At 38.4% G+C, this 19,329-nt stretch overlaps 1 long non-coding RNA gene across 1 annotated transcript in view; it reads left to right on the forward strand.

Moving 5' to 3' along the window:
- Nucleotides 1–19,329, forward strand: part of LOC118487545 — an 83,397-nt gene that overhangs the window by 63,303 nt on the left and 765 nt on the right. The gene's annotated exons all lie outside the window — the stretch shown is intronic.

The following is a 19,329-nucleotide window of genomic DNA, read 5'->3' on the forward strand; positions in this document are numbered from 1 at the left end:
TAATGATGAGTAGGAGTGTAACAAATAAATAATACAATGTGTCAAAATAAACATGATTATAACTAACCATGTAAAATAGAAACGGAAAAAACAAAAACAAAAATATAAAAGATTTTTTTCTAATGGGTCAACCCGTTTTTATCTTGGGCCTATTAACATAAAACCAATTCTATTTGGGCTTATTTATTAATAAATTGGGTTTAATGGATTAATATTAAATTGGGTCTGGATTAGATGGTATTGGTTTAAAGAAAAAAAAAATATATAAATCGATAAATATAGGGGATTTTGGTCCACATACAAGAAAGTACGGGTACACCTCAACACAAATCCAATTCGTTCTTGAATACTTAATATTATCCGATTGAATCCTTGATTAGTGCGATGAAAAGGTTTAATCTGAAAGTGATAACATGATTCAAAGTACATCCAAGTTTTGATTTGAATTTCTTTGTGGTTGCGCAAACAGAGAAGAATAACAGTTCGAACAAATCAAGTAAGTTTTTTCCAACATTATCAAGCATTAGAAATCAATATGTTTCACAAAGATGTTGTCAATGCTATTAGTCTTTATTACGACGATGCAATGGTTTCATGTCCAAGTTAACAAACAAACTAACAACCGAAAGTATAAACCAGAAGATTTTGAAAGTGGATGAAATAAAACAAACAAGATTAACACAAACAGGTCGATGATGATCATTCAGATCTTCAAGTTTGTTCGACACAATACATATATACATATACCAAGCGGCGTGATGTTTGGATCTCCAACCGCTTCGTCAATAGACACCATGTTTAACCTATGACCCGGTACATCATAATGCATGGGCTTTAGCAGATCTGGCCTATGTTAATTTTTGCGTGAGTCTGAAGAGAAATATTGGGATCCCTTGCAGACGCCCTATGGTCACAACTTCTGCTTGAAGTGCTTTGAGAAATGGGTTGGTCAGGGGAAGCGTACTTGTGCCATGTGTCGCACTGCAATTCCTCTTAAAATGGCTAGTCAGCCCAGAATCAATTCATCACTTGTAATTGCAATTAGAATGGCAAAGATGACTAAATCAAACTGCCCTCATGATTGTTATGGTTTTAGCATATGAAAATTGTAAAACGGATTCTAATCATATGCGTTGGATCTTAATTTTGCAGCGGTGAAAATGGAGCCCGCCCGAGACCTTTGCCTGTCTTTAAGGAGCTGAAGGATGCAAGTGATGTGATAGAGAGGAAGGGATCCCCATCTTGGGGTTATGATATAACATTATCTAACTTGCGTTTTTTTTGGTACAATTTATGTTTGTTGAGTTGCTGCCAATAAGAATCACTTCTGCTATGTTAACTTCTAACTTAAAAACTGAACCAAGCCGAGTTCAAGCTCAATTTTCAGATTGGTTATGTGTCTAATATTTTGCAGTTGTTATTCCATGTTAACCATAGGTAGCTAGTTTTGATTATTAGCACAGTTGACTATATTGTTATTGATGGACTTCATAATGTGCAGTGCAACTCTTATCTTTGAGGTGGAGCTGGTGGCTTGTAGGCCAAGAAAAGGTTCTAGCGTGGCCAGCGCCTTAGATGAAGGGGCTAGACTAGAGTAAGTTATTTATCCAACTTCATACACTTGTTCTTATATTAGCATCCTCAAATGGATCATGTTTAATTTCTACTGAGCTGAACTTATATTTGCATGCTCCAATGGATCATTTTTAATAACTAGTGAGCTGAAGAGGCAAAGGGAAATGGCTGCTGCACAGAAGGAAGAAGAGAAAAAGAAGTGTGAAGAAGCAAAGGCATCAGTGTTGCTCGTATTCAAGCAGTGAATATATGGACAGCTGCTCGTATTCAAGCAGTGAGTATATGGGCTCGAAGAAAACAACCTAGAAATAGCTCTTAGTGTCTGTGTACATTTGTTTCCCTTTCAAACTTTTATAGATAGGTTTTGATTAGAAGTTTCTCTTTAGTTAGTATTTAAATTGAAAACTTATGTATGGAGTTTAGGATATTATTGTTAATATCATCTGGTTTCTAGAATATCTCATGTTTACTTCAGTTTTTATTTTACAAAAAAATTGAAAATAAAAAAAATAATTACATGAAAATGGCCACATAAAACCATAATAAATATGTGTGACCAAAGGTTAAATAATAGTCACGCTACTGTCACTTTGTTTTTTGTTTGTGTAACGAAATGACAGTGAACGTCATGGGAAAAAAGTTACGAGTGATTGAAGGTGAGACAATAGTCACACTTAATATTACAAAATTTTGTGTGGTTCTATATAACCATTAGCCACATCATAATCACTTTGTTTCTTGTTTGTGTGACTGAATGATACCAAACGTCATGGCAAAAAAAGTTATGTGTGACTAAATGTTATACAATAGCCAGACTTAAAAATAAAAAATAAATTCATGTGGCTTTATATATCTTTTAGCCACACCATCCTTATTTTATCCTTTCTATGTGACAGAATAATAGCATACGTAATGAGCAAAATGAACATGTGTGACCAAAGGTTAGATAATAGACACACCTAAAATTATAAAGTTCCATGCGGCTTTACATAATGAGGGTCAAGATTTAGAGAAAACGGTAGAAAGTGTGAGAACGGTGAGAATGCTTATGGATTATCCGATCAAAACAATCTATGGACTAGATTGGCGTGATGGCGTTTTCGTAAATAACATCAATTTTATTACGTGAACGCGCTTCATTAAGGGTAAAAAAGGTAAAACATCATTTCTCACATAAAACGCCATGGAAAAATAAAACGCCAAATAAATACAAAACGCCAATTTTATCACTGCGTACTTTTTCCTGTGTTTTTATTTATGCTCTCTGCTACAAAAACGCCACAAAATATGAAACGCCATAATATATATATCGCCAAACCTTACATCCGGATAAATGTTAATTACATTTTTTGTTATAAAAATAATATCCCGCCTAAACTACACGCCAAAAAAATTCTTTAAATAGAAACGTCTCACCACCTTTCGTTTATCACACCAAAAAAACACACAAAAAACATAGTGGTTCCTAAAAAAAAATACAACTCAATGTAAAACGCCAAAATATACAACGATGGCAAACATCTTTTCTTTGATAATTAGTAATGTTCTGCATGAAGTTTCGCTTAATGATTTGTTACATGAGTGTACTAAGGTTTTGCTGCATGAGATGGACAAAATTCAAAAAAGAGGGACTGACCCGTATGTCATTCTGTCATCTTTGTTCTTGAATAGGGTTTAGATGATTAGAAGAGACCTATACCAGTTTAAATGCTACTTTGGCCTTGATGATTATAAGGAAGACGACAGGCAGATAGCATCCACCCACAAAGGGTTGTTCTATATCTCCAACATCCACAAATACACTTCAACACCTGAACAAAGAAAATAAACCACGCCAAACCCAAAACGCCATTTATTTGTCACAGTTCTTGTAGTTTCAAAAGATGAAAGAGACTGATGACACTGAAGATTTAAATCATAAATTGCTTCTACTTTGTTTTCTTTTTAATTTTCTTTATCTGTTGTTTGTTTTCTAATTTCAGTTAATAAACAACAAAAGTACATTAATACTATAATGAAATATATAATAAAACGCCAAAATGAGCAAATACTTGTAAAACGCCATGATGCCATTATAAAAAAAAGCGTGAAACAATGTGCAAAGAATATAAAACAAAAAAAGTCCAATCGTTATCTAACCGCCATTGGAAAACAAAACGCCATAATTACAGCCGTCAAGATTAGACGTGTTACACCATAAAAATAGTTGAGTCTGAAAAACAAAACACGGTAACTAAAAAACAGTAAAATGAAATGACGGAAAACATAATTACTAACATTTATTATATTGAAAGCAAAATACTTGGGGAATTAAATTTATTTATCTTTTTCAAAACGACATAATTACCTGTCATGCACGGGAAAAATGGTCAATATAAGAGAAGACCATGAGAACACAAGCTCAAACACGCCAAAAACATTGACTAAACGCCACTTATTGTCCAAAACACCAAAAACTTTAAAAATGGCTAAGGTTATTGTACGGAGGTTTGAAAGGAAAGAGAAACGATTCATCATAAAGTTCTCTGATAAGAGAAGGGTAAAGTAAGGACAATCAAAGCCGTGCTTGGAATGAATGAAGGGATTCAGAGGGATATCCTGGCCCCTGGGGTTCCAATGGCCAATGGTTGTGAAAGAACCCAAACTGTAATAAAAAGACTGGATATAAAATTTCAGACAAAAGATGATGAAGATGATGATGATATTGACGATACTCCTCTGCCAAAACTTAGCAGTTGGGTGATGCATGGGGAAGAAGGAACGCTTGAAGTAACTTATAAAAACGGGGTGCAATATTCACTACGAATGGAAGAAATGTTGAAGACAGGGTTGCTATCTATCATTGAACAACTCTGTGATTCAGCACCTTTAAACGATCCAAAATCCAAGGATGCAGTGATATTCAAGAATAGGCTGCAACAAAGAAGAGAAGAGCTAAATCTAAAATTTGATGATGATGAATATGAAGAAAGTGATGAACAAAGCGATGGGTACATATCTAATGTAATCCCACCCATGGAAGACTATTAGTTTATTTTGATTCCGTACTATTGTAATCTTATAAAATATTAATCTATGCTAATCAATTACTAACAAAAAGACCCATAACGCCAAAAAAATTAACTATGTGACACAAAAAGAATTAATTCAACGAGAAGAAATCTGAGTAAAATAGTAAAACACCAAGTAATTAATGATTTTAGATAACGCCAAAACTATCTTGCACGCAAAAAATAAAGCAGCATGTCAAACACGAAAATCGGGAAAGGAGAAGAATACTAAAAAGACAAAAAAACCCCTCGGACCCTGATCATGTCTCGCACCACGTGTTGTTGGGCCAGGATGCGTTCTCACCGTTCTCACACTTTTTGCCGTTTTCTCCTAATCCCGTTCCTACATAATCATTATCCACATTATCATTACTTTATTTTTTTATGTGACGGGATGATAGTGTTGGTGCACTTGTGTCTGTACTTTGTCTGTATTCGGTCTGTATGTAACGATGTCCTGATTTGTGTTGTAAGTTGACCAAGTCAACCATCCTCCGGTTTGACTTGGACAACAGTTTGTATATTGAAAGATGTTCTGATCGAAGGATAGCTTCTCGAAGGATACTGTTTGATCCTTCGAGGTGCTCGAAAGATATGCTTCGAATGTTAGACCTCGAAGGATCATCCTTCGAGGTCCATGCTCATCTTTCGAACATGTTGTGATCGATAGATGATCCTTCGGACCATCTATCGGATCCTTCGAGCAGACCTGCTGTGTTTGGGTATATATACCCATGCAATGTGTTGAGTTCAGTAGACAGACACACAGACAGAAAGATACCGAGAGATAGAGAGTCTTCTTGAGAGCATTCTGTCCAGAACTCACACACACACTTTGAGAGTTTATAGAACATTTCTGTAAACATTGAGCTTGTAACCGAACCCTCATTGCATTAATACAAGTTGTGTTAATCGGTGAACTTGTGTGTTTGTTTCTCTACTTGCTACTAACTCGGTTTGCTTGCTAGCTTGGATTCCGCACTCGCTAGTAGGTTTGTATAACAAGGTTTAGGTTCGTAATCCTCCGCGAAAAGGGACCTACAAGTGGTATCAGAGCCTCGCTCTTTACCTTGTTTAAAACCGGGTTTTTACAAGTTTTGGTGTGTTGAAACACTTGGTTTTGCACCTGTTTTTACTTGGTTTCTTGCATTTTCTTTGAGTAAAAACGTGTCTAAACTAACCGGGAGTGTTTAAAGTTGGGTTGGGTAACTTGGAAATTGGTTTTTAAGAAACTTTGTGTTTTCCGGCCAATTTCCGGTGTGTTTCCGGTGACCGGACTTGGTGGATAAGGTTTGCCATTTTTGGGCATTGTTTTTGAAAGTCAAAAAGTTGGTGAAGATCTGTGTGCAGAACATACCTTTCTGCCGAAAGTACTTCACCAACCCATCACCTTTTTCACCAACCTATCACATCAGATCAGTGTGTGTCAGAACCTCTCGAAAGATATCTTTCGACATCGAAAGACTATCCTTCGACATCTGTCGATCAAGGAAGGCTCGAAAGATTGTTATCCTTCGACCCATCCTTCGAAGTTTGAATCATATCCTTCGAGAAAGGAATCTAATCGAAAGACAAGTGTCCGAAAGATAGGGATTTAGCTCGAAAGATAAGGATCTTTCAAAGGAGAATCCTTCGAGCTCTTGAATCTTTCGAAATCATTGTTCGAGACTCAACAGTAATCTTTCGAGTACTGTTGATCCTTCGAACAATAGTTGATCTTTCGATTGTGGTCAGTTTGTTGTTAACAAGTTTCTGTGATTTCAGATCCTTCGACCAGGGTCCTTCGACTGGAGTGATCTTTCGGGTGCTCATCATCTTTCGTGACTTGGACATAGAATTTATTTTTCTTGTCAAAGATGAATCCAAGTTGGTGGGGAAATCCGGCTCCAGACAGTGGAAAATACATGAATACCAGTCAATCTCCATCATGGGCCGAATCTCCGGTATCTACATCCTCACAAACAAATGCCACTCCAGCTGGTCAATGGGCGTTTGTTTCAAATCAAACTCCGAGTATTCAAAGTCTTTTACTAAGCGAAAGTGAAACCGGAAGTTTGAACAGGCCTCCAAAGTTGATGCATCTTAATGAATATCCGGGATGGGTTGATCGTTTCCATACATACATTCTTGGTCAAAATACAGAGTTGTGGTTGCGGTTCACTACGGAATTCGATCAAACTATCGAGGTTGCTGCTTCTTCGACAGCTACATTTGCCGATCTTCCTGATGATCAAAAGAAGACGTATGACTTAGAAAAGAAAGCATACGCTATTCTCACTCAAGCACTGAGCAAGGATATTTATCATCAGTTCGTCAGTTTCAAGACTACAAAGAAGCTGTGGGATGCATTGAAGACAAGAGGAGTAGGTAATGAAGCCACACGTCAACTACGACGAGATCTACTGAAGAAAGAATTCGATGGCTTCACATGTATGGATAAGGAGTCCTTGGGAGATATGACAAGCCGTTTCTATCACCTACTTACTGAGCTGACCAACTTTGAAGTCACAACGACTCCAACAGAGGTGGTAAAGAAGTTTGCCGATGCATTGCCTCCTCAATGGAATAACTTCCTGGAAATCTTGAAGTACAACGGAACGTTGAAAACTACAAATATCAACGATTTCGTGCAGCTTCTGGAGAACAAGGATCAGGAAGAAACGTTGAAGGCAAAGAGAGTTGCAGTGCCACAGAATCCAGAGATGTATTATGGCACCTCCACTACTTCATCTGCAAAAGCCGGTTCACATGCTCCACTTCAAACGGCGTTTGTCACAAGCACGGATATGTATGGCAATCCAGTGCAAGTTCCTGTAAAGCCGCCTCCAACCACAGATCTGTATGGAAATCCAATACAACCACCTCCTCCTCCTCCTGCTCAACAACCACAATATGCGTGTTATGGAGGAACATCATCTGCTGCAGGTCAACAATCAAAGTCTAGTACCGTTCAGCTCGACACGTCAAGCTTCTCTAAAATCAGTGTAGAAGTAGCTAAGGAACACATGGAGCTGCTTAACACTGTAGTGAGTGCGTACTGTGGGTTAATAGAAGGTCAGATTGGCAACATTAATCTGACACAAGAAGACTACAGGCAGATTGATAAGGAAGAGATGGACTTGATGGATATCAAGTGGGCCTTTGCGAGTGCAGTGAGAAGAGCAAAGGATTGGATGGAAAGTACTGGCAGAACCAGCTTGGAAAGTAAGCGAGACACCAAGTATGGGTTCGATAAGCAGGCTGTTAAGTGCTTCAACTGTGGTGAACGGGGCCACTTTAAAAGGGAATGTACAAAGCCAGCACAGCACGGGAATCAAAATCCCTTCAGAAATCGAGGCAACCAGCAGAATCAGAACAGAAACACTGAGCGTTCATTGGTGCCTGCAAATAACCAAACCAACCGAGCACTTGCAGTTTAGGTGGATGAAGGTTGTGACTGGTCAATCCAGTTGGGTGGTGATGCTCCTGATGAAACAGCATGTTTTGCTCAAATTGTGAAAGAGTTGGTTCACACCAGTGGTAGAGAATCTTCTGCCAGTGGTGGTGAATCGTCTGAAGATGAAGACTCCTCTGGATACAGCAGGAGTGTTGATGAAGAATCATCCAACTCTGGTGATGATCATGTGGGTGAGACATCTAATGTTTCGGATGATATTGACATTGATGAACTCTTGGGGGAAGCTGTAGCAGAAACTCAAAGAAGATCTATTCTGGTGGATCAGGCTGCTTACTCTTCGTCTTCTCTCCATTCAGCCTTTATGGCTAATGTCGACGGTTCATCAAGTCAGGTATGTGTCGATGAACCCACTGCTATAAACTGTGATGAATGTGATAGATTGCATGTTAGGTGTGCTGATTTGGAAGGAAACATGTCTGAGTTGCAAGCCAAACATGATGCTTTACAAGCTAGTTTGTTTGACTTGCAAGACAAACATAGTTCCTTAAGTGCTGATTGGTGTGACTTGCAAAGCAAGCATGAGGCTTTGCAAGAGAAATATGATGTGACATTCATCCACAATCAGAAGTTGACTGTGGACCTCTCTAAATGCACAGAAGCCAACATGTTTTATGAAAACCATGAAAAAGAATTTAAGTCAGTAATTGAAACATTAAAGAAGGATAAAACTGAACTGACTAAAATGGTTTCAAGAAAACAAACTGATATTAATTTGTATATATCTCGCCTTGAGAGTATGCAAAAAGAGATGGCTTGTGTGAAAACCGAAAGTGATGCGATCCAACTCAAGCTAGACAGTTATTTGAGTTCTAGCTATGTGTTAGATCACATCATTGACGTTCAGAAGGAAAAGAGAGATGTCACATGCATAGGCTACAAGAAGTGTCCACCACCAGTGAGACATAATTATGACGCCATGCCTGATGAAGAGGACAGGGTTTTCTTTGAACCTTCTGTGCCTCTAGATGTTAAGGAGTTTGCTGCAGGACTCGGATACCAAAAGGAAGTATCCTCAGATTCAGATGTGTCAGCAGATACATTTGTGAGTGCTGAACAGAATCAAGATCCTCCAGTTGTGATTGAGGATGCTGATTCGTCTGATGATGAATCCGACGATACTGTCCCAGCAAAGTCTGATGCGGTAGCCAAAAATGAGGACATACCTCTTGAGAATCACATTCTATGTGATCCCCCTGTTCAACCCGCTAAGACTGTTGCAACTGAGTTCTCATCTGCAGAAAAGCCGGAGAGTGTGAATTTGCTGTACACTCTAGTTGGTGATGATAAAATTTACTCAGACAAAGATTTTCCCATTAAGAATGTCAATCAATCCTTAATCTGTAAAGTCTTTGAGAATTCGACGAGTAAGTTCTTGGGAAAGGCAGGACCTAAAGTTACAGTTACACAGTGTCCTCCTATTCCAAAAGCTGAAATCCGAAAGCAATTTGGCAACAAGAAATTGCCAACAGTGACAACACAGCAAAATCACACCAAACCCAAAGGTAAAACACCGGCTCAAGCTAACAAGAAGCCGAATCAAAAGAAGAAGAAAAATGTTAACTTTGTGAAATCGACGGGAACGGACAAAATTGAAAAGTTTGAAAATCAATCTAACTTAGATTTTGTCAAGAAAGCTATTGTCGAGAAAAGAAATGAACCAAGCAGTTCAAAACCTAGTACCTCGGGTTCACAAAGTTCAACATCATCGGCTAGACGATCACATGATTCTTCGGAGTTTGTTGAACGAAGATCATGTTTTGAGTGTGGAACCATTGGACACATTATTCGTAATTGTCCATATCTTCATAAACAAAAAGGAAAGGTTGATGATCCCCGTGGCAAAACTGACCGTAAGCCAACTGTTTCCACAAAACAAGATCTCCGCCTTGTAAAAGAAAGAGAAAAGAAACAGAAACGCCAACAGGTCAAAAAGATAGAAAAAGCAATTAAAACCGATGCGGTTCAAAAACAATCTGTTGCTGTAAAACCAGAAACTTCTACAATTTCAAACAATCAAGAAGTTAAAACTTTAAAGAAAGATACTGGTAAAACAAAACAGACATGGAAACCTAAATCGGTTACTGAATCAGGGGGACCATCACAATTCACCAACCATCAAAGACAAGAAGTTATTGTCATTGATGAAAATGGAAGACCCAAGACCACAATGGCTTGGGTCCCCATCTCCAACTAATTCATTTGAGTTCATGTGCAGGGTGCTTCAGGAGGAACTATCAGTAGTCATTGGATTGTTGATAGTGGGGCATCCAGGCACATGACGGGCGACATGAAGCTTCTCTACGACGTTAAATCTATTAGAGGAGGTTATGTTGCTTTTGCTGGAGATAAAGGTGGATACATTACAGGTGAAGGAATGATATCTAACGGGATTGTCAGCTTTGACAAGATCAATTTTGTGCAACAACTTGATCACAATCTTCTTAGTGTTTCTCAAATTTGTGACAAGAAATTTTCAGTACACTTTGATGCTAATGGATGTTACGTGCTGAAACCCGGCTTCAAAATTCCAAAAGAATGGATTCTCTTGTCGGCTCCAAGGATAAATGATTTGTACGTCCTTGACATGAGCCAGGCTATTACTACGTCTGCACAAGCAACTTGTTTCGTTTCAAAAGCCACAGAAAAAGACACTATCTCTTGGCACAGACGAATGGGTCACATTCACTTACGAAAAATGAATCATTTGGTTTCAAATGAATTGGTGAATGGTGTTCCCCTCAAAAATTTCCATCTTCAAGACATCTGTGTTTCGTGCCAGAAAGGAAAACAAACAAAGAAGAAGCACCCTACAAAGAAGATCAACACAGTGGCAGTTCCTCTTGAACGTTTGCACATGGATTTGTTCGGTCCTGTCAAGCACAAGAGTATTCGGGGTGACCAATACTGCCTTGTGATTACTGATGACTATTCACGATTTTCATGGGTTGCGTTCATGGCACACAAGAGTGAAACCTTTGGCATTATCAAAAACTTGATCATTCAGATTGAGAATTTGTATAAGTTGAAGGTTAGGCGGATACGTAGCGACAATGGTACTGAATTTAAGAATCATTCCATGGCGGAGTTTTGCACTTCAAAGGGTATTCTTCATGAGTTTAGTGCAGCTTATACTCCTCAACAGAATGGTGTCGCTGAACGTAAGAACCGCACATTGATCGAGACTGCTAGGACAATGTTGGTAGAGTCACAGTTGCCCATTCCATTCTGGACTGAAGCTGTGGCCTCTGCATGTTACACATTGAACAGAGTCCTTACAGTCAAAAGACACAACAAGACCTGCTTTGAGCTTCTTCAAAAACGGAAACCAGATTTGTCTTATCTAGAACCATTTGGAGCTCCATGCACAATCATCGATCCTAATGGAAAGTTTGGGGCAAGAGCAATTGATGGATACTTTCTTGGGTATGCCACCCCTAACTTACGAGTCTGGAATCTAGAGACTAAAAGGGTCGAGGAATGGTCTGAGGTCAGAGTACAAAGGCACACCTTGCCAGTCAAAAATCCGGGTCAACCTTGGATGTTTGAGTATGATGACTTCTTCAATTCGATCAATGTTGAAGCCGTTGAAGAAAATGCTGCGGCTAGGATGTTTTTCGAGAGTGACAATGCAACAGTTTCACCGGTGGTTCGTCCAATTCTTGTTAATCAAGAACCATCTTCTTCGGTGAACAATAATACTCTCAACAATGAGGATTTTCATGATGCAAACGAATTGAACGAATCTTCAGAGGATGATGAATTTCTAGATGCAGATCAAGAAGCTCCTACAACAGCAGTTCATGGTACTTCAGAGGGTACTCCTCCAGTGGATACACATAGAACAGCTGAGACTACTGCATCATCCTCTTCGTCAATTCCGGGTCTTGAATTGGTTGTTGATCTTAATCTTAACAACCTGGGTATAAATGTTCCAGTTCCAGATAATCCAGAAACAAGGATTCATAATACCCATCCTCAACAAAACATCATTGGAAATGTGCAGAGTGGCGTACAAACAAGAAACATGTTGCGAAACAACAACAATGCAGGCTTGTATGCAGCTATTCGAGAATCCGGGCAACAAAACGATTGGTCCTTCGCGTGTTATGTCTCACAGGAAGAACCAAGAACGTGGAAAGAAGCCTTGAAAGATAATGCTTGGGTTGAAGCAATGCAGGAAGAACTGCAACAATTCCAGAAGCTGGGTGTCTGGAAACTCGTAGAGAAACCTGCTGGATACAAGAAGATTGGTACCCGTTGGGTTTTCAAATGCAAAAAGGATGACCGCGGAGTTGTTATCCAAAACAAAGCTCGTTTAGTCGTTCAAGGTTTTCGTCAGATTGAAGGGATCGACTATAACGAAGTCTATGCACCAGTGGCACGTCTCGAAGCAATTCGAATCTTTCTAGCCTATGCGTCCTTCAAAGGATTCAAGGTCTATCAGATGGACGTGAAAAGTGCATTTTTACACGGTGTGGTTGAAGAAGAGGTGTACGTCGAACAGCCTCCAGGTTTTGAAGATCCTATCCATCCCGATCGGGTTTGGTTGCTCAACAAAGCTCTTTATGGTCTTCATCAAGCACCACGAGCTTGGTATGCAACCTTATCACACTATCTGCTGGAGAACGGTTTTCGTAGAGGTCTTATCGACTGTACTCTTTTCATCAAGGAACAAGATGGAGATCTTCTTCTGGTACAGGTATACGTTGATGACATTATTTTTGGTTCTACTAATGATGTCTTGTGTAGGGAATTCGAGCGCATTATGCAGGATAAATTCGAGATGAGTGCTATGGGGGAAATGACCTTCTTCTTGGGCCTACAAGTACAACAAACGGAGTCTGGGATATTCATCCATCAGACTAAATATGTTGGTGACATCTTGAGCCGGTTCCAGATGTCTGATGCAACGCCCATTGGTACCCCATTGCCAACTAATCACGGAATTACTCCAGACTTGAAGGGAGAAGCTGTTAGTCCTTCTATCTATCGCGCCATGATCGGATCTCTCATGTACCTCACAGCATCAAGGCCAGACATAATGTACCCAACGTGCCTGCTTGCTAGATATCAAGTTAACCCGAAGGCCTCACATCTTGCTGCTGTTAAAAGGATTTTTCGTTATTTGAAGGCGTACCCTGACACCGGTCTATGGTACCCTAGGGATAATAACTTTGAATTGGTAGCTTTCAGTGATTCTGATTTTGGCGGATGCAAAATCGACGGCAAATCCACAACGGCTGGATGTCAGTTCTTAGGAAATCGCCTAGTCACATGGCAGTGCAAGAAGCAGACGTGTGTAGCTACATCAACATGCGAAGCTGAATACATTGCTGCCTCAAGTTGTTGCTCCCAAGTTCTTTGGATCCAACAACAAATGCGGGACTACGGTTTTGAATTCCTAACTACTCCTATTTACGTTGATAATTCTCCTGCTTTAGATATCACTAGAAATCCTGTGCAGCATTCAAAGACCAAACACATCGAAATCAAATATCACTTCATACGTGATTGCTTTGAGAAAAGGCTAATCGATGTTGTTAAGGTCCACACAGATGACCAACGTGCCGACTTATTTACCAAAGCTTTTGACAAATCTAGATTTGACTTCTTATTATTGGTAAATGGCATTAAGGTCAAGCAAGAGTAAATCAACATCGGAAAATCATTTTTGTAAATATCTTTGTGTGTTTTAAATTTATCTTAGTTTGTTGATTTTAGGGGGAGTAAATCCAAAAATCAGAAAATCCAAAAACATCGAAAAATTTCAAAAACACAAAAACAATAGAAAAACAAAAATGAGTTTCCTGGCGAGCAAAAGAGAAAGTGATAGTACATCAGTGGTCTATCCTAACCTCTTTAAACCTTAAATGCAAAACGATAAGCAGCTCTATATAAGATGTATCGGTAGGCTCACAATCATTTTAAAGTGTGCAGGGTGATATAAATCTTAATCGACTGAAGACCAGGTGGGAACCATTCATTGGCATATGGTCTTAGTACCGAAATTTCGTTTGATAGATTGCCGAGGTTCTGAGATATTCGGTCTTTATGCTGCTTATCATCTGGGTATCATGGTTGCTTCTATAAATAGACTAAGTCTAAGATCTTCCATGATACTATACATACGTGTACATATTGCATACTGCATTCGACCTCAATAAGTGATAAACAATCACATGTCCAAATCAAATAAGTGATAAAAATATCACATTTATCCGGGTGTCAAGTTCGTCTCTCTGCTGTACGGAAGTACTGACCTGTTCACGGACTTGCACCTGTGCCCTCATGCATACGAAAATCAAGTTTCTCATCAATAAGTGATTATATCACATAGGGCTTGTTTTCAAATCAAAATAAGTGAGTATCTCACAATTTATACGGTCAAACAGATGATAATCGGTATACTCACCGGTAAGATGAACTCTCGTGCATACCTTGATACGGGAATGTGTCGTGATGTGGATGAACACCGGTCGGTAAGTATAAATCATACCTTAACGTATCCCCTCGCCATGATTACATCTGATAAGTTGAGTTTAAGTGGACAACAATACCGATAATTGTTATAGGATGCTTATCTTAATGTTAACTAACTGAACAACAAGAGTGTTTTGGCATGACCGTACACTGATATGATTCTCTTACCCTCGAAACTCACAAAAAGAATGTCTGTATATATTTATGTACTGCTTAGCTTTTATTATTTCTTCTAAACAGTTTCGTCGTTTGGTGCATATCAGCACGACATTAGCGGTGATGTCGTTTGATAACACTCAAAGGATTTTAAATTGTTGTCTTTTAATTTCAAAAATACCAAAAAGATTTTAGGTGTGTTTTAATATAAACTTTATAAAAGCCAAAAAGATTTTCTTTCTACTTTATTTTCGATCGTACGATGTTGGAACTCAAGTCTTCGTTGCCTGAAACCTGAACGAAAACCGGATTGACTAAATCTTCATAAACGGTCGAAATTTGCATGTTTGAAAGTTAAAAGGCTAAAATTGACAAATTTATTAAACTTTCAAACTGTCGGACGGTGTTTGTGTGTGACATGGTCATTCGTATGTCATTTGTTTATACTATATTCCAAGCAGTTGTTCTCATTACGCGTTTAGATTTCTTGCATGTGCAGATTCTAAAGGCTAGGAGAACATGGTCGATGACAAGCTCTGGAATGAAGACACGACGAGAAGGCGCTCAAGTGATGAAAATGATCGAGTTGCCGTTGGCCATCATCATCACCACAAGGATCTCACTTCATAAAGATAAAGTCTTTTCACGAGCATAACTCAAGGGGGAGCTTATGTTAAGGGGGAGTTTGTCAACACACTTCCTACATGATACGGGTAGTTTGTTGATACACTCTCTGCTTTCAAGACGTGAAGACTTTGAAGATCCTCCGACATTGAAGACTTGAGAGGACATCAGAGTTTTGATAACTCGAAGACCAAAGACCGTCGAAGTTCAAGACGAGTCTAAAACTATAGAAGATAAAGACAAAGCTACAGCCAAGGGGGAGTTTGTTGGTGCACTTGTGTCTGTACTTTGTCTGTATTCGGTCTGTATATAACGATGTCCTGATTTGTGTTGTAAGTTGACCAAGTCAACCATCCTCCGGTTTGACTTGGACAACAGTTTGTATATTGAAAGATGTTCTGATCGAAGGATAGCTTCTCGAAGGATACTGTTTGATCCTTCGAGGTGCTCGAAAGATATGCTTCGAATGTTAGACCTCGAAGGATCATCCTTCGAGGTCCATGCTCATCTTTCGAACATGTTGTGATCGATAGATGATCCTTCGGACCATCTATCGGATCCTTCGAGCAGACCTGCTGTGTTTGGGTATATATACCCATGCAATGTGTTGAGTTCAGTAGACAGACACACAGACAGAAAGATACCGAGAGATAGAGAGTCTTCTTGAGAGCATTCTGTCCAGAACTCACACACACACTTTGAGAGTTTATAGAACATTTCTGTAAACATTGAGCTTGTAACCGAACCCTCATTGCATTAATACAAGTTGTGTTAATCGGTGAACTTGTGTGTTTGTTTCTCTACTTGCTACTAACTCGGTTTGCTTGCTAGCTTGGATTCCGCACTCGCTAGTAGGTTTGTATAACAAGGTTTAGGTTCGTAATCCTCCGCGAAAAGGGACCTACAGATAGCAAACATAACCAGAAAAGTAAAATATATGTAACAAAATGTTAGCCATATACATAACTTCATGTGGCTTTACAAAACATGTGTGACAAAAGGTTAAACAATAGCGACATTTAAAATTACAAAACTTTATTTGTGAGTAAATGTTAGACAATAGTCACATTTAAAAGTACAAAGTTGTTATGTGTGCCTAGAAATAGTTTTTAGCCACATTTATAGTAAACTCATGTGACTAAATAATAAAACAACCACACCTACCGCGAGTTCATGTGGCTAGTGCTACCATTTAGTCACACTTAATGGATGGAATGCTTGATTACAACAACTCTTTTTGCTACATTTTTTTAAATTAATGTGGCTAAAACAAACTTTTATGTGACTACATAATAGAAAGGACCACACTTACAATAAATTCATGTGGCTGTTGCAACTCTTTAGCCACATTTATTGTACATAATGTTTGATTCTAGCAAAAAATAGTGGTACCCTTTAGCCACACTTTTAAGTTGCTAAAGCCACTAAACGTGAATGTGACTGTATGATGATTATGATGACTCGACCTTTGGTCACACTTGAGCTGGAAAAAAAGGGTGGCGAAAGGTGTATGGTCACACTTTTTTTGTGTGACCATAAGCCTTTTTTGACGTAGTTGTAGTTGTGTTCCTTTTATTTCCTTCCAATTTGAGCCTACAACTGTGGTGGGTTTGGTCAATTAAAGGGCCGACTGGTGATGGAAGAGATCGATGACCATAGTTTTGGAGTGCTAGTAACGACGGTGGTAGTTAACGGTGAAACCTAGGGGTGTCAATCGTGTCAGGTTGATGGGTTGGTGGGTTAAAATGTTCAACCCAAACACGGCTCATATTATTCAGGTCAAAGATGTTAACCCTAACCCGACCCGTTTAACCCATGTTTTTAAATGAGTCATATAAGTTGACAATTTATAAATGAGTTGTTAGGTTTTAAGCAGCTTATCGACAATATGTTTAATGATGAGTATGTGTGTGACAAATAAATAATATAATGTGTCAAAATAATTGTGATTATAACTAACCATGTAAAATAGAAACGGAAAAAACAAAAACAAAAGTATAAAAGATATTTTTCTAATGGGTCAACCCGTTTTTATACTGGTCAAGCCAACCTGACCTGTTTTTAAATGGGTCGTGTTAGTGGACCTAAACCTGTTTTTCGTGTCGGGTTGACCCAAACCTCTCTTTTCACTAAAACCTATTTGATCGCCAAACCTAATAGCCGGTGCCAAGAAGCAGCGGTGGCATATATGTCCTGATCTGTTCTATGGTTCTAGATAGTGACATGCCCAAAACGGACCCCCGTAGCCCAAGTTAGAGCAATTTTAGTGAAGCCGCTTTTGTTACACGATCTTGGGCCTCCAAATACAAGATAGCCCGCTCTTCCACACTTGGGCCTACATCACTTCTAGGGGCCAAAAAGTATAGAAAAATTGACGTTGGGGGTTGAAATGTCAAAAGATTCCTTTTTAAGATAATAAGGTTAAAGTGAGTTAACCACATGGGCTAAATACATAATTTACTCTTTTCATTTAAAGGGTAAAAAATCCGATTTGCCCTAATGTGCAAGACACGTGACCAAAATTAACACACAAAGTTAACGTCCGTTAAATGAAAAGACATAAATTGTCACAATATATGAACATAAAAGATCAACTATGTTATTTGTTATTATGAAGACCAAAAGTGAAATTCGCAATATAACTAAAGACCAAAAATTCTAATAAACTAGTAAAAGGATAACTTTATTTGTATCAAGATAGATCAAATGATATTTTTGTAAAAGCCGGGTCCATTTTGAAAGCTCTTAAAATGCAGAGGGTGATTATAGTAAAATTCAGATTAGGGTAACTTCACACTTTCTATTTAAACGAGTCTAATTCCATTTCCATCATAATCACCGCCGCACCCTTTCTTCTCTCATCCATCGACATCCCTGGCCATAAAGACGACATCTCTTATTCAGTACCAATGTAAGAGCTTTTATTTTCATTTTATCTAATTTGATTTACCTCATAATCTTACTTTACATTTTTAAAAATCATTGGTTGTTTTCAAAGTACCAATCTGGGAATTTTTTATTTAACTAACTTTAAAGACGTATATGCTTTGATTTTGTTGGTGTTAATGTAACATATATGCGTACTAACTCAGATCGGTTTTCAAAATGAAGAAATTCCTTACCAAATACATTTATAGGAGTTTTGATTTTCTACAAGCATGTTCTAGCTTAGATCTATAAACAAATGAAGAAGAATTTGTCACATATTTTTTGTTCCTTATTTGTCGTGTAGTTCTAAGGGTTTTTAGTTATCTGCTTGTTTTGTTAGTTTTAAATGTAGGTTTGGTGTTATTCATTCATCTCACATCACAAATGGATTTATCTAATCATTCTGGTGGAGACTATAGCATGTTGATCGTTCATAGCGTTTCAAGGATCTCAAATGAGAAAGGTAAAATCTGAAGTCATTCAAACTACTTTAGAAAGTCGTTATTGCAAAATAATAAAAATAAAAAAAATCCAGTCGAGCTACTTCGTTCCTCACCTCCTGGAACAAAGGGCGCTTAAGTAAGAAAATCAGATAGGTAGGATTCCAAACCTGATGGGAATCGAGCAAGTGGTCGTAGGTGGACGTATCAGAGGGCGAGAAGAAGGAAATGAAGATACGCTAGTTTACCAAATTCATTGCATGGAGGTAGTATCGGGGCAAGGACCATTCACTTCAACAGATTCATCTTTCCTCTTCCTTTTCCATGTGACACCGGCCCTAACTATAACTAGTCATTCACACGAGAAAGACTTACTTTTTATGGATTCGGGGGGATAGTCAAGGCCTATCATAAAATTAAAAAAAAAAACCACACTTGTTTAAGTCACAAAATTAACGACCTCACTTTGTTCATTCGCAAAATTAACAACCGTAGCTGTTTCCATTACTTCTTTTTTAAACATCTAAACTGGTGATATAATGTTACAAGTCTAAAATAGATTAATATATGTGTAGAAAGGTGTGGTTGTTCTTCAACGATTTAAGGGATATTAGTAGGT

This window comes from Helianthus annuus, chromosome 2 (genome assembly GCF_002127325.2).
Source record: "Helianthus annuus cultivar XRQ/B chromosome 2, HanXRQr2.0-SUNRISE, whole genome shotgun sequence".
NCBI lineage: Eukaryota > Viridiplantae > Streptophyta > Magnoliopsida > Asterales > Asteraceae > Helianthus > Helianthus annuus.